Source organism: Typopeltis vanoorti, chromosome 23 (assembly GCF_054136105.1).
Source record: "Typopeltis vanoorti isolate ZY-2024b chromosome 23, IOZ_Tvanoo_1.0, whole genome shotgun sequence".
NCBI lineage: Eukaryota > Metazoa > Arthropoda > Arachnida > Uropygi > Thelyphonidae > Typopeltis > Typopeltis vanoorti.
The window spans coordinates 86,343,684-86,359,548 of NC_143571.1; the positions used below are offsets into that span (position 1 = coordinate 86,343,684).

At 35.0% G+C, this 15,865-nt stretch overlaps 1 protein-coding gene across 1 annotated transcript in view; it reads left to right on the plus strand.

Annotated features, from left to right (window-relative positions):
* Window positions 1-15,865, plus strand: part of LOC150094044 (uncharacterized) — a 201,532-nt gene that overhangs the window by 52,187 nt on the left and 133,480 nt on the right. The window lies entirely within an intron of this gene.

Here is a 15,865-nt window from a genome sequence, read left to right on the forward strand (position 1 = left end):
GATGTCTTACAAAGTAATCTTAGTAATGGTTAGTCTCGGTTTTGCAGACAGAAAAACACAAATTTCTAGAAAGAAAACGAAACTATATGAATCCAGCTAACTTACTGTCAACAGAAGATACACATATATTTTTTGCATATTTGATGGGATGGATTCGAACTCAGGTATTTCGTCTCTACCGACTATGAAAGCACTGAAAAACTTCGCTGTTTTAAGGATACTTGTGACATAAGACTGAATGATAAATGCACGTAAACACAAGAAAGATATTTAATTAACCAAATATTTCGGTCTGGAAATAGCAGACCATCTTCAGTGGTATTACAAGAACAGTTTTAAAAAAATACAAACTAGAATAGTAACAATAGATCGTTAAAAATAGAATACGCCACATGATGTTATATCACTAAGTATTAAGTATAAAACAGAACTTGAAGTAGAGACATGACTGAAAAAAAAAATTAATGAGTAATCTTGATTAGACTTTCCCGGATTTTTGATATAGATATACAGTCATTAGATTCAGGTTGGGACGATGGAGTAAGGCCTCCACGTTTTCCTTGAACAAACGTTCGAACCTATAACGGGATGTATGTAAGAGGCGGGTCCTGGACCAAAGGATGCTGTGGTCAGTTTCAATCCCGTGTTGAGCCAATCCAGACTTTTCAGGTTTGTTGTGAAGAATGGAGGATTGATGTTCTTGGATTCGTTTTTCAAGAGAACGTCCAGTCTGTCCAAAATAGGAAAGATCACAGTTGCAAGGAATTTGATAAACTCCAGGACGAGATAAAGTTGGGCGTTTGTCTTTAGGAGAAGGAAAATGAGAAGACAATTTGTTAATAGGTGAATACGTAGTTATTAAATCATATTTCTTTAAAATTCTTGCGATAGGTTCTGAAACACCGGAGATATAAGGAATAGGCACTCGACGTATTGAAACTCTGTTGTTTTGTGAAGGATTATAAGAATTGAGAAGATGTTGAGTACTTTTTTTAGAAAAGCCATTGAGTTTCATGTGTTGTTGGATAGTAGAAAGTTCTTTCTGTAGATAATCAAAAGTAGAACAATTAGTTTTTTTTTTCAATCATGTCTCTACTTCAAAATGTTCCGTTTTATACTTAATATGATATAACATCACGCGGCGTGTTCTATTTTTAACGATCTATTGTTAGTATTCTAGCTTGTATTTTTTAAAACTGTTCTTGTAATACCACTGAAGATGGTCTGCTATTTCCAGACCGAAATATTTGGTTAATTAAATATCTTTCTTGTGTTTACGTGCATTTATCATTCACTGAAAAACTTCTAATCTCTAACTCAATTCCACTGATACCGTTCACATCTGTGTGACATCGCATCATCTTATCTTTTAGCATTTTAATGAAAATCTTACACTACAGATATTCAATCTCAATGCTAATAGGTTTCCCCTTTTCTCCTTGACTATGCCATCTAAGATTAATATTTATCACCGTTCCATAACTTGGGCAATGAAATGTGTTGAGAGATATTGTAATTCATTTATCTGACTACAGAATATTTCATCATCATATGGTGGAATAAATCCACTTTTTGCAACCCTACTCTTACTAATATAACTAAATAAATGCTAGAACTGAGACTGCATCGCGTATTAGTTTTATGGGTTGTTTCTGAAATTCTGTTTAGGAAATATGATCGGTTTAAAAGCATAGTTTATAATTCTCTGAAGGTTCTGTCAACGACACGGAAAGAGGAGGAAAAAAGATGTTTGCCATTGCATACCTCTTCTCGATTTCTTAGGTTACATTGATACCTAGACAATACAAGACAGAAGTTGAGGAGAAATCTAAGTAAATATCTTTAATGTTTTTTTTTTTTTTTAGCAGAGATTCAAATTTCTACTGCACTGGTGGAGTATTAGAGTTAAAAGTTGTAAACAAGGTCATATGTAAAGTCACTTCTGTTGCTTGGCTCGTAATGCTGTTCACTTGATATGCCTTAATGCTACTGTTTCTATCCGTGTTCACATATTTTATTGAAATTGGATTTAAAAATATTTAAACAAAACGTTGAACATTCCTAATTTATTCATTGATTTTTTTTAATTAAACCGTTTCAAGAAGCAGACATAGGCAAAATATGCAGAAATTATATGTTGCAATAACTACACTTCAGATATATGATTTTTTTTTAAATTTAACGTTTTAATTTTGGTTTTCCTGGATCATTTGTAATCGTAAAAGAAAACTATACAGTAGGTCGACCTAATTCTGCATTTATTAATTTAATTTGTTCAATAAAATGATCCTGTTCAAATGATAAATTTTAATACAGATATCTAATACCAAATAGTATTAAATTTCCTCAATATTATTTCGAAACGCTTTCCAAAATAAAATAAATAATTTTGTATATAAACAGCTAAACGCTTAACAAATTTTAGAGATCCTTAGTCACGTTTAGGTAAATTTCAACCCCACCACTGCGGAATTTTTAATAATAACTTTGAATTTTTTTGTCTATTAAAATAAAAAAACTGAATGTAAAAATAAATCGAACCATTAATATCTACTTTCACTTCCCAATTCCCAAATTTTATTAATTTTTTTCCCTAAAACTTGGAAACGCTCGATAAATTTTGCAAGAATTCAAAATTACATATTTTTAATCAAGTTTCTTGTGGAATTCGTCCGGCTACAGTTGGGAATTACTGCATGAGGATGGACACAATGACCTAACGGACACGTACGGTGCTTTGAAAATGCACCTTAAAACTGATCGAGTTGAAATAACGCGCTGTAACTTTTGACAGACAAGTCGGACATTTATAGAGGCGTTGTCATTGGATAGAGTTCAGTGAATGTCATAGCCTTGTCGTAATTTTCATGATAGTACTCGTAAAAAAAAATGTTGATAATAGAAAAACCATTGCCAGAAAGCTTCAAAAACTGTAACACTACACTTACACAGTTCTAAAGCGGATCCTATGCACACCATATGTTTAAAAATGAACACTGCTAGTTGGTGTAAAATTATTTAATGAACATACTTATTTATTTAGATTAATGGGTGGCATATGCTGTATTTCGGTGTTTCTTTTGATACCGTGTTCCTTTTTAGCTTCCTATGGTTATCTCGCTAACTTTAAACTTGTCCAACCTATACTACTTTAACAGACAAATTAGTAGAACGTTGAGGAGAAATATGCTAACAGTAGATTTGAAGACTTGAGGACTGAATTGATTAGGAACAGGACAGCAAGAAAGGAGGATAAACGAAGGATCTGTTCCTTGCGTTTGGTGTTTAAATGAGAAGGGACGGTGACTGGCAGGTGCAGCTGTCTTAAGAGGTTTAATGGAGAGTAAGGAATTGCTATACACCAATTCTGACGAACCTTGACCACAAAACTAGTTGTTGTAAATGGACCATTTATTTCTGTGAGAGAGAAAGAGGAGTGAATTAGTGAGAGACAAACCATTAAGCAACTTAATTGTCCATTTGCACCGGGTGAAAAGTTTTGAGGAACTCTTAAGGGATCGTTGTGATAACACTGTACATCAGTGGGGGGAGGTTATTGATTTTCACATAGTTCATAGTTGGGAAAAGATAAAGTAACAACTGCGGAGAAAGTAAGATCAGAATTTACTGGAAGCTGAGGAAGAAACACATTTATGATTATACTAGGGTGTGAACATTGGTTATCCAAAGTGGAGAAACTTCGAGTTATCTGAGGAATTAGTATTGTCAAGAGTAAGAATGAAAAAAAAGCAATGTGTTTGTTCAACGTGTTTGTGAAATTTCCGTCCGCGACGTGAGGAACCTTTATGTGGTCTTTTTCGACTAAAGGTGAGTTAGCCGGTCTCATACGAAGGTAGGGGGTTTTTCATCCGGAAAATCGGGTTTTTCGTCCCCCAGAACATGCAAACCGGTCCCCATTAACACACGCATCTACAGACATAGGACACTCTGGGAGGCATAGGGCTAACCACCTTATCCTCGAGTTACTGTTAAGAAATTCGGGTTGTTAGAAACACCCAAGTTGGAATCTTGTGAGTTAACAAGTCCATACAAATGTGGTAATCTACCTCCCGGAAACCCGAAGTTTTTCCCGCTAAAGGGAAAAACTAACCAGAAAAAATATACAAAATTAATCGACATAATAACGAAGGCTTCATAGCTTTAGTTACTTCTTGGACCGTAATTCCAAGCAACTCATCTCAGCCACATGCAATGATTGAGAGGTTGAACAGTGTGTTTGATCAGTATTCTGAAGATCGCAAATATATATAAAGTTTCAACTCAGAGCTGAAGAAATATTGGTTCGAAATCTTTGTTCCTCCTATACTTTCTTTCCTTATTAAAAGAAGCTTTGAATTTATTATTTAAATTACTTACCTAAATTCTACTACACTAAGCTTTTCCTCTTATATACTTCTTTGTACGCAGATAACTTCGAAATTAGCAGATATTTTTACTTCTAAAAATAATTTAATTAACATCACACATTAATGTTTTTTATGTTTAGATTTAGAAATAATATAGTACATAGATCTTCTTCTTCTTCTGCTTCGCGTTATTCCCGCTTCCTATGCAGGGTCCGCGTGTTACTTAGATGCGACTACTTGTTAGTACCACTCCCAACCGACCGGTCGCCTGGTCTGCCGCTGGGGGGGATATATTTTTGACTGTAGAGGTGTATGTTCACGGGGTCGGTTTGCCTGTTTGCGGGATGAAAAACGCCAGATAAGCTGGCGGAAAAAACCCTACTGACCGCGCCCAAGACCGGCTAACTTGGCTATGCCTCAAATTCCTCACGTCTACAACGGGAATCGAACCTGCGATACTCCTTCCCCAGGCATATGGTTGCGAAGCGCAAAGCCACTAGGCTAACCGCGCGGTAATATAGTACATAGATAGTTCTTTTTATTAAATTTGAAGGTTTTTCCTATTTGTGATGATGTTAGCCGAGTATTTGTTTCTCTGAATTAATATTAATCCTTATTGAGTATTTAATCAGTAATCCTTATTCATGTAGTTTTTTGTCTGTATACTTCGTATATTTCTCTGCCAATTTGCCTGTTTTTTTTTTGGGGGGGGGGGGAATCTTCTGCCTCCATATGAGACTAACTCACCTTCAGATGAAAAGCCAGATAAGGTTCTACAGGATTTCAAACTCCAACCCACTTCTTTCCAATCAAACGGTATTGTTGAAACCGACTGAGCTACTGAAGCTCCAAGACCCACCTTCCACCTTCTGATTAAAGTGCTAAACTTTTGCGCATTTATTCTTAACCTTTATAATTAGATGTACAATAAAAAACGCACGTTGATATACGCTGCATATCCGTCAGCATTTTTCATGTCATGCTTTATTAACGGAGCAATGAATGTTGCCGCTTCACAAAGGTCACTAGATCAAGATCGCATAGCTGAGGAAGTTAAAAAAAAATAAGGCTTTTTATGCTCCAGGTTTTCAGAATATAAATCATACGATCGCATGTCCCCTACTCTTTGAAAATATGCTTGTTATTTGAAGACCCAAAGGTTCATATGAAGTATACTAAAAGCAGCAGTTACGTGCCAAAGTTTCTGCCGCCGACAGCATGACAAGTGTAACACGAGTGTAGGGGGGAAGTTCTCAACAGACAAGCATTATAATCGAGTGCAGAGTGTTCACGGGTCTCTGATCGGTCAATACACACACTACCGCGCACTGGGCGGAGACGATAGGACGAAGAGAGAGGGAGAGAGCGAGCATTTTTTTCCCTTGAAGGCTTTCTCTTGATAACAGTTGGAGAAGACATGATGAGAAGAAAATTGTGAATTCAAGACAGATGAAGACACTCCAGGAGGAAATTACTCTGCAAAATGGAGATGGATGGCAAGTGGAATGCTAAATCGAGTCGGCTGAGAACTATTGACAGTTAAAGCCAACCATCAGGGGGAGAAGGAGGTAGATTTAACAAACTCTTTTATTAAATTAGATATTTCTTTGTATCAATTAGTCAAGTATTGTTTGTTTCATTTTCGCAAAGCGAATGATGCAATGCATTATGGGTTTGTAACATGCCGATTGTTTAATAGAATATTTGCAATAGCATTATGATAATCATTCAAATTCGAATTATAATTATTACCGCATTTGTATCAAAAGTAACTTTGAATAAATAATTACCATTTCGATGTATAAATAGTTCTTTTATTTTAATATAGATAAGTAGCCCTGATTCTCGAACTATCAATTGTCAATCATTATATATTTTATATAATGGGGCTTCCACGGGCTACCGAGTGCGTCCCCAAGGTCGCGGATGGGGGGAAACCCTGACTACCACCGTTGGATATCAGGGCAGCTCTGAATATATTGAATAAATGGCCATGGTTTTAGGACTGGCGATCCCATGTGAAAATATTTCCATTCACCAACCCGCACTTGGCCAGCGAAGTGAATTTATGGCCTAACCTTCCAAGATGAATCCGACAGAAATAAAATGACCCTCATTTCCCGGAGGCCGGATTGTTACTATCTATGGCAGCAGGCAGTTAAACATGAAGGCAGAGGGTGCTAAGAATCCCCGGGTAACCAGATCATGCTACCATTGGAAACTAGACCTTGGAACATTAAACTGTACGACTCTGAGAAGTGAAGCAGGGCTAACTGAACTAACTGAAGAGCTAAAGTGACTACAATGGGACATTCTTGGACTGTGCGAAGTTAGCCGTAATGGTGAAGAAATTCTTCGATTAAAAAATGGACACATATCATATTATAGAAGCCAAGATAAGGAAAGAATCAGTGGAGTTGGATTTTTGATTAACAAAAAACTGAAGACCAACATAATAGAATTTGACAGTGTCGATCGAACAGCAAGTATTTTTGTTCAAATCTCGAAATGATACGCTCTTAAGATTGTTCAAGTCTATGCACCAACAATAAGCCATACTGACGAAGAAATTGAAGCCTTCTATCATGATGTATCCCAACTCTACAATAAAGGAAAATATCATTTCAGAATTGTAATGGGAAACTTTAATGCTCGAATTGGTATTCAACATTCAGATGAAAGCTTAATGGGAAATTTTGGATATGGCATGAGAGATGACAGAGGAGCAAGGTCAATAGAATTTGCAGAAAAAGAAAGTCTGTATATCATGAATTCCTTTTCAAGAAAAAACACATAAAAAGTGGACATGGAAAAGTCCAAACGGAAAAACTAGTGAAACTGACTTTATCCTCAGCAATAAGAAAAACATCTTTCAAGACTGCTCTGTTATAAACACCTTCAATGTTGGAAGTGACCATCGTATAGTACTCAGTAAAATCCAAATGAACTGCCAAAAAGAAGAAAATGTTTTGGAGATCAAAGCAAAACATAGATGTACACAAACTCAACATTAAAAAAGGTATATTCCAACACGAACTAAACAATAGATTTAAACATCTTATTACAGATGACAATGCTCATCTCTCAGAAAGTAATGGCATTATTACCCAAAACATTTTACAATACTCACTTGAAATAGTTGGTACCACAGAACAGAAACAAACAGATTATGAAGAAACGAAGAGAAATAAATAATCAATTTACGTACAGAATAAAATTGAATACACTGAATTGTGCAAAACGATCAGAAAACGTATCACAGAAGAAATAAGAAAATTCAATTGAAAATTCATACAACAAACAATTGAAAACAACCATAGTCTCAAAAAAGCCAAACAGCAATTGATGAACAGCAACAAACAGATGGTCGCAGTCAAACTACAAGACGGGGGCGTCACCAGAGATAGATATGCTATAACAAAACGAATTAAGGAATTCTACTCAATATTATATCAGGATGATGAATTAAATGAAGAAGAAGAAGACAACTACGTCAGCTGAAGTACCACAGATTCTTCCAGAAGAAGTTATGTGGAGCATCCAAAGCTTCTAAAATGGAAAAGCTGCAGGTGAGAATGGAGTTATAGCTGAACTTCTAAAAACAGGTGGAGAAATAATCTACAAACTCTTATCAAAACTATTTACTTTATGCCTGAAACAAAATGATGCACCAACAACATGGAAGAAGGCTACCCTAATTCTGATACATAAAAAAGATGAGAACCGGCCTATCAGTCTACTATCAGTGGTCTACAAAGTGTTTACAAAAGTCTTAGCTCATAGGCTTTGTGCGACACTAGACCTAGCACAACCAAACGAACTGGCAGGCTTTCGAAAGAGCTTTCGTACAATGGACAACAGATTATTGAACTGTGTAATGAATATCAGTTACCACTATGTATTGGTTTTATTGAATATGAGAAAGCCTTTGATTCACTTAAAACTTGTGAAATACTTAAAGCATTACGAAACCAACAAGTGGAGGAGCCATACATCAGAACCATCAAATCAGCACACACCAATGCCACAGCAGCAATTCATTTTAATGGAAACATCTCTTCTGTAAGCATACAGAGAGGTATAAGACAGGGTGACACAATATCTCCAAAATTATTCACAGCGTGCCTAGAAGAAATATCCAAACTTCTCTTGATTGGGAAGGAAAAGGTGTGAAGATAAATGGAAGATATTTAAGCCATTTACGCTTTGCAGATGACATAGTTATATTTACTTCAACTGTGCATGAATTACAGACTCGTATCCATGAGCTCCAAATTGCTAGCAGAACAGCAGGCCTAAAGATAAATCTAAAGATGACCTAAGTTATGTTCAATAGCTATGTCCAACCAGAAATAATAAAAATCAATAATGAGGAAATTAAACAAGTAGATCATTACATATGCTTAGGACAACAGATATCAATGGAACAAAATATCATGGACGAAATTAAAAGACGCACGATGCTTGGGTGAAAAGCATTTGGAAAATTACATTCAATATTCAAAAGCCAACTGCCATTATGCCTGAAGAGAAAGGTTTTTAACCAGTGTATTATTCGTATACTGGCATATGGCTGTGAAACATGGACACTGAATGCAAAGGAAATTTAAAAATTAAGAACAACACAATTTAGTAAGGAACGAAGTATGCTTGGTATCACAAGATTGGATCACAAAAGGAATACATGGAAAAAGAAATCAAATCAAAGTCTTATAAGAAGAGTGAGACATCTGAAGTGGCAATGGGCTGGGCATATTGCTCGAAGACAAGATCAACGATGGACAAAAGAAGTACTGGATTGAATTCCACGAGAGGAAAACGACCACGACGCCGATCTAAATCACGATGGATTGATTATATCATCAGATTTGCAGAAGTGACATGGAAAAGGAGAGCCATGGACAGAGAGTTTTGGAGTAATCTTGGAGAGGCCTTCATCCAACAGTGGATCGACAATGGCTGATGATGATGATGATGATGATGATATGTTTTATAATTTGAAAGAAGAAGAAAAAGTCAGACATTGAAACCATAGTTTCCTTCATTCCAAAATGTTTTCCAGCATTGGAAATTTATTCAAGCAATTAAAGATATAAAATGAAAATAAATTCTTATTTATATTTTATTACGATATCTCTCTTGGCATTGTTTTTAGAACCAATCCAGTCCTTTTGTTATGAATTCACACTTGCACTATATTTCAACCACTTAAAAAAAAAAAAAAAACTATTCAAACCGACTAATTTATTAGTATCTCTTTGATCATCTAAGGCAACATCAGTATTAACAAATAAAGTATAACTGTAGTAATTCATGAACGTAAACAATGTCTCAAGAGCATATACTAATGAGTCTTGCATGCTACTGGGATTACCTGAAAATTAAAATGCACCACTGACTTAAATGAGGATTACAATTTGTAATCGTCTTTATCCTTGCAATTGAATTCTGCTGTATAATAAAAGTATACATGGATGTATCTTTGTAAAAGAGATTTAGTAGATGATAAACATTCCAGATTATATCACTGGTTTCTGGTTTAGAAGAATAAAAAAATATGCGCTCACACACACACACACACACACACGCACATACTTAGAGAGAGAGAGAGAGAGAGAGAGAGAGATTTTAAGTGTTCTATGAAGACCCGAGCCACATGTGCATTATTAATCACTTTGACAATAATAAATTCAAACAAAGGATCGTAATTATAAAAATTCTCTAAGATGAAATCACACATAATTATTACAAAACTTGTATGGAAAGATACGAATGCTTCAACCACAGAATGGCGATCGCTTACGGAGCACAGCTGATGACTAGATATGCAACTAAAAAGGACAAAGATATTTCACAATGGCAGCAATTAACCGCCTACCTTCATTCTGAACAATCAAATCTCCGTGTCTTTTGTGCTTGCGCTGTACTATTTCGTGTTGAATGAAAGGAAGACTGCAGGGTTTATTTGCAACTAAGAACATAATTATCGCGTTTTACTCTTAAGACTGCAAATAAACATTACGGTGTCAGCCATCTAGAGAAACAGTTTCCGCTAATAATTATCCCCGGCAATATTTTGCTATATAAACAAAGGCAATGTGTGCACGTGCTCAGACCAATTGGATGGCTTTGTACGAAGATGTAACTCGTCGATGTTGTGCAATGAGACGAAAGCTCTGTTTACAAGGCCCTTTTATCTAAATTAGCTCAAGTAAAGATAAATAGTTGGTGGAAATTTAATTCGAGAAATTTGAAAAACATGGCCTTATCTAGCTGAGCGAAGGGAGCTTTTAATTACAGTGTCAGAGCCTTTTATCTCACAGAAGCAACTAATTGCTACGTGGCTTCCTTCGTCACAGAGTTAAACGACCTTCGGCCTTGTCGACAGCGCAATTGCTGCTGCGGTGATGACACACATTTTTCCGTCCTTCAAGGGAGGAGATCACCCCTTAATTATAAAGAGATGGGACTAATGTAATGACTTTTTTTAGCAATTCTCAGAAATGTGGTTGTTTAGTTAATACCAGAAAAAAAAAACGAAATTCTATAGCTGGTTCTCTCCATCTTCATAAATAGAAATAATATTTATGACAAAAATTCGGGAACTTGGTATTTTTTTTTTCAATATAATCGCAGTCCATTTGGTAACGAAGAAATTTTATGTTGGTATTTTATACCAATGAAGGTTGTTCCAGTTAAGATTTGCACAAACAGAAGACGCTAAGAAAAACTGTGGAAGAAAAACTCGAGAAAAGAACAATTTCTGCAAGAACAATTCCTTTCAAATCAAATGAGGTTCACAAAGTCATTTTTTTTTTTTCAGACAAATAGCCGATTTGCGTCTACCTTTTGTAGGTCTGGAAAAGGCATATAATATGGTGCGAACAGGGTGGAATTTCGACATTGAAAAAAGCGTTACATAGATTATACTTTATTTGTACGTCAGCAGTTACAATTGAAAGAGAAGATACACGAAGACTATTCGATTTAAAATGAGACGTAACGAAGGGATTCAAGCATCGCCATCGTTTGATATGGATCATATTATGAAGAAAAGTGACATGAAACCTAATATCAAAATTGTAGCTATTTAAATCAGCTCTTTACTTCATGAAGATATCATACACCTAAACAAGAACAAACGGAAAACCTATACTTCAACTGTTTAGGCACAGTTTTCAAGGAAGTGGCAAATTAAAATTGTAAATGGATAAAAACATAAGCAAAGTAGTACAGTGAAGAGCCATTTGAATACATTCATATGCAATAAAATAACAACTAGTCAAAATACTAAACTAACGGTATTTATACATTAAAATGCGTTATTTATATTTACATGTTTCAAAACCAATTTGAATTAAGAATTTAACCGTTTGCTTCAAAATTAAATAACTAATAAAATAAACTAAGACCAGAGACCATGGATATGAGAGCTCTCGAAAAATTAGGGTGGTGAACAGATGGCATCATTGACAGAATCATATCAAAACATGAATATCTTAGAAATGAACTCTTGTATTCAAGAATGGGTCTGCTGTGATAATTTAACGTGTTTAATCACTTAAAAAGTATGTCAGAGTAAAGGTTAGCAAAAACAGTATTTGATTCCAGCATGGCAATTAAAGATCTGGAAGGAAAACAACGATTTAGATGAACTGTTGCAGTTAGTAGTGCTTTATTAGACCAAAACGTAACATATGACAATCCTTGAGACCTGTCAAATTTGTAAATTAGGGAAATTATGTAATTTATGTAGTATCCAATATACCCCTTGTGGGTACACACATCGGGAACTTGATAATGATGATATATAGTATTTCTGAATATCTGCTGGAGACTAACAGTCTATTATGCCCCTGAGATGTCTTACTTATTGAAAGGGTATAGTAGGGATAGGAAGATGACAGCGAGTATTTAAAGTATCCGTCGAAGACGAAGTTTAGATGCTAAATGATACCGTTTCTGGTACGGAAAAGAAAAGCAATATCACTGTGATGCGACTTTTTTTATGGCCATAAGATGCCCCGTGCTAATGCCATTTATTCTTCTGGTGGTCCAATTCCTATTCATTAGAACGAATATGTCTTTCCATTGCAACGATAAAATCAAAGGGTCACTGCTGTTAGTGATGTGGTATACGTTTCTGCCAAGTGATCGCACGTAGGTAGGGTTGAAATACTGAAGTACATCTGCTACTTTTCTTGACCGTCATGATACCGTCATAACAGAAAAGTCAGGACATAGCATATTGATCTGTCCAGTTCATCGTTATTTATAAGGTCTCTGGATAGATTAATAACTGCTTCCTCAAGTTCTACGTTCTGTAGGTCATAACAGTGGAATGTGAATATTGCTTTTAGCTATTTGTGTGTGTATTTATAGTAGTGGGTCATTGATGGATATGAAAACACCAAAAGAAACAGATGAACTATTTTAATTTGTTAACATTGCCAGCTATTAGTAAAGGAAACATTCCATTTTTCAACAAAACTTAAATTTAACGTACAAACAAATAAAAAATTGGATATGTGTTTTTATTTGTCAAGATTATTTATTTTTTATTTTTTATTTTTTGTTTTAGATTTTCAGTCGTAGTTCTCATTTCCATACATATTACTTCGTCTGTCTGCTGTTTTGTTTCCGCATTTGTTTGATTCCACCGGTAATTTTCTTTGTTTTGTTTTTAATTTATATTACATTTTTATGCTTTAAATGAGTTTCCGAATAATTCTTAAATATTTACCAGTTAAGGATTGTTCTGGTTTACTTTGCCACGACTCTTGTTTGGGTGATTACTGACAAAATTTTATATTTTTCTAAATTTTATGCATATAATTACTTTTATGAAATTTGGTATGGGACTCGTGTGTGTTTGGTACTCTGCGGATTCTAGGAGTTTGGTCTCATTCTTCGGATTTAAAAGAAAAAATGTTACACTACGTAGAGTCAAACTGCTACCGAAACCGTTTTACAGCCCTTGCTGTTATGACAACTGGTTGCTAAGGTGATTGGTCAAGGACAGTTACCTTAGAAAATGGTTGTCATACATTACGATATCCAAAGGTAACACGTATTGTTAATTTAATAATGAGTAAATATTGGAGTTGAAAAAAGATTAATTCAGATAACAACTAGAGCTTAAAAAGGGCATTCGTTCTAATGATCTTCAGAACCCCCCCCCACATACTTAATGCTAGTTTGTTCTTCGAGAAATGCAATTTTAGCTTCTAGAGAACTTTGTTCAACTTTACGAACAATGCATAAACGTATAATATATCATGTGTAAATGCGGAGTACAGTCCATGGGTGAATTGTTAGATGATCCTGTTCCCCTGATCTAAAGCGGAACATTTTCCCGCCCATTGCAGGTCTACAGCAAACTGAAAGGTGGTCCCACACTGGGCAATGAAGATCATTTATTACCTAAAGACGTTCACAGCCATCTTGCCACTATGGGATTCGTATCTATAGCTTTGGCTGCAAAGCGAAGATACTCTTCGCTCTTTCGTAGATAAGTGAAGTCATTAATGGTTTTCGAGCTGGACATTTTAGCTCCAACGATGATGTTCGTACATAGGTAATCAGTTTTAATACGTCTTTGTTAAGATTTTTAGACACATCCCATTGAATTAAGATCTAGTATGCAGGAATAGCTGTGATTAGTACTTGAAAATATCATTTAGTATATTTTCGGGTTAAGTATTATGGAAATTTGTTCGTGGCATCACTATTTATGGCAGTTCCTTTTAATTAGTTCTGATTGTAGCTGAGATCTAAAATGTACACGGATAATGCGACAATGTTCAAAATCATGAAAATTTAAAACTGGCAGCGGGTACAGTTGAGATTAAACAGTATTATACAGGTTAAACACACACACATTCACATGTTGTGTATCACATTCAAATGAGAGTGTCATTGAAATCACATATTTGAGGCATTACGCGCTAGATTCCAATAGATTATCTCCCTCTAAAATTTCACTGTTAACAAAGATATTCTGATATGTCTGATTCATGTTTTATTCTGTTGTTTTACTCAATTTTTTTTTAAGTTTATAAGTAGCTGAAATCACCGTACATGATTGTCTACATGAATGAATCTACATCATGAAGGCTTGATCAGCTTTTATTACTACACATTTTTGCAACATTTCAGTTCTATATATTTCTGACGAATTTCCTGTTTACTTTTGCAAATGCACTCTGTAAAAGTGTTCCTCCTTTAGGATTGCAATTTCTTCTTGACAAATTCAACGTTTTCTTTTTCTTTTTTTGTTGATGTTATACTTTACCCGTTTTTCCGAGCAATGTTCCTATGTTTACTTTATTATCTACTTTTATTCGTCTTCATTTACATTTGAGGCTGTAGAACACCTGGTTAATTCGTGAATTAAATATTTCTAGCAGTGGGATCTTATAGCATTTCTTCGAATTATGTTGTTTCCGAAAATGATGAAATAAGCAGAGCATACGGACATGATATGCAAACATAAGATTCATTCATGAGGAAGTGGTGGGCATTTTAACATGACGTTTACATAGTATGATAAACGTCACGCATAAACAAGATGTGCACTGAAATTTACAAATATTAATAAATTACCCTATACTGAAACGTATAAATGAATAAGATGGATTGAGCAGATTCATTTAGATGAGACTGCTAAATACAACTTATTTATTCGTAAATAAAATGCCGATAGGGGTTAAATGCGGATGACATAATTGCTTACATGCCATGCTACAGGTTTCAGTAGTCGATAGATTTCAGGGATATTCTGATGAATGGGACTATCAAAACATCTGTAGAAAATGCAAACAATGGAAACTGTGAACTAGAGCATTTAATTGGCGAGAGAGAGAGAGAGAGAGAGAGGGGGGGGGGAGGTAAGGTTTTTTAGAATACCCTTAGGGTCATCACGCCAAATGTGTAAACAGTATTTTATGATTCCATGGATTTGAGATTTAGGCAAACTTAATTAATGTTCAGACGTTAAAACGTTTGCGGAACAAAGAGAAATTGATAACCCTATATACCAAGAAAAATAGGAGTCTAGAGGTAGAAAAAGTAAAAATATCGAAGATTATATGCTGGAGATTTCAGTATTGCCAAAATTACCGGAAGAAGAAAATGGTTCTTTTTTGCGAAAAAAAAAAAAAAAGAAAGAAAGAACAAAATAAACTCGTTGACTACAGTGTAAGAATCAATATTCAAGATTGTAAAACTAGCTATAACTTTCAAGCTTTATTGATATTTAAGTGCAAAGTTTGTCAAATGAGAAAACGAAGTTCAGTGTACTGCCATCAGCAAAATTGTAGAATTTATTTGAAACTAACATGGGAACAGCTACAGACCGATAGGTGTAGATCTCTAGAAGTTTTAAGATGCTAGACTTTTGAGGTCGAATATGTTTTAAGTTATTGTTAACCGTTGACAAACAAAATGGACATATTTACCAGATTGTGTAAAATATCGGCCCGCTGTTGTATACCGTG